This window comes from Pteropus vampyrus, unplaced genomic scaffold (assembly GCF_000151845.1).
Source record: "Pteropus vampyrus isolate Shadow unplaced genomic scaffold, Pvam_2.0 Scaffold431, whole genome shotgun sequence".
Classification (NCBI taxonomy): Eukaryota; Metazoa; Chordata; class Mammalia; order Chiroptera; family Pteropodidae; genus Pteropus; species Pteropus vampyrus.
This window is the reverse complement of record NW_011889212.1, coordinates 419690-420933: the sequence shown is the minus strand read 5'-3', so window position 1 is coordinate 420933 and position 1244 is coordinate 419690.

Genomic DNA, 1244 nt, shown 5'->3' with positions numbered 1-1244 from the left:
ATGACACTCACACACATATTCTATTTTATTTTATTTGCTGTGTTTAAGTAATCTTGGCTCTTCCACATGGTGACACCCAAGGTTCACATACATCGGTCATCGCAGAAATCGCTTTCTTCTCATTATTGTGGAAACAGCTTCCTCCTGTCAGACAGAATGAGGCACTGGTGGCGGGTGGGAACATGGCTTCTCAAGAGTTAAATATCAGTGTGCTATATAACCTTGGATGAGATCAACCTCAAGTAAGAACTGGCTCCATGTAAACCTCATAAAAGAAGATTTTGTCTTTGGCCCTCTGCCACTCTTTTTCTTGATTCTGCACTAAAATTGTGCAAGCAAATGACATCCTCACACTTCCCTCTGGATATTCAAAGTTCTCTTTGGTGGCATCTTATCCAGGCCTGCTTTCCTCACAGTCAGTTGCAAATACTATATCTGAGGCAATGTGGAGGCACCATTGTAATGCACAGATAAGAGTGTATAAGACATTATACATCCTTTTTGGTTTATTGCCTTTCTGATATGGTCAGTGCCTCAAACTACTTCCACTAAGTCCCGCACCACCACCCCACATTCTCTACTCTTCCCTGATGTGCTGGGGGAACAAGAACAACAAAAATAACTCCAGATATTTCCCTGAATGTATTTCTTCTCTTTTACCTCTTTTTCAGCTTTGCACTTGCTGCTCCTTCAGGGTGAATCATAATTTTCTTCTTTGACTGCCTAACTCCTATATGTCCCTTAAGGCTGGTTAAAGTGTCATCTCAAGGAAATCTTTCTTGACATTGTCTTCCCCCAGCTGGAGGAAAATGTGTCTTTTTCTTTTCTTTTTTCTATATCAACTTTTTACTTTGAGCCACGCAATTAACGTATGACTGTATAACAACCAACCCCAAAATTTAGTGTCTTGAAAATCAAACATTTATTTAGATTACAAATTTGCAATTAGCACTAGGTTCAGAGTAAAGTGGATTGTTTGTTTCGCAGGATGCCAACTAGAGAGGTGGGAAAGGTGAGGGTTGGAATAATTTGAAGGTTTGTTTCCTCACTGTTGATTGATGATTCAGCTAAGGCTAAGACCTTGGCTGGGTCTAATGCCTGGAACACCTACATGTGGCCTCTCCATGTGGTCCGGAATTCTTTTCAGTATGGTGTCAGGGTTCAGAAAACAAACATTGAGTAAGATAGATATCTATATCTATATCTATATCTATATCTATATCTATATCTATATCTATATCTAT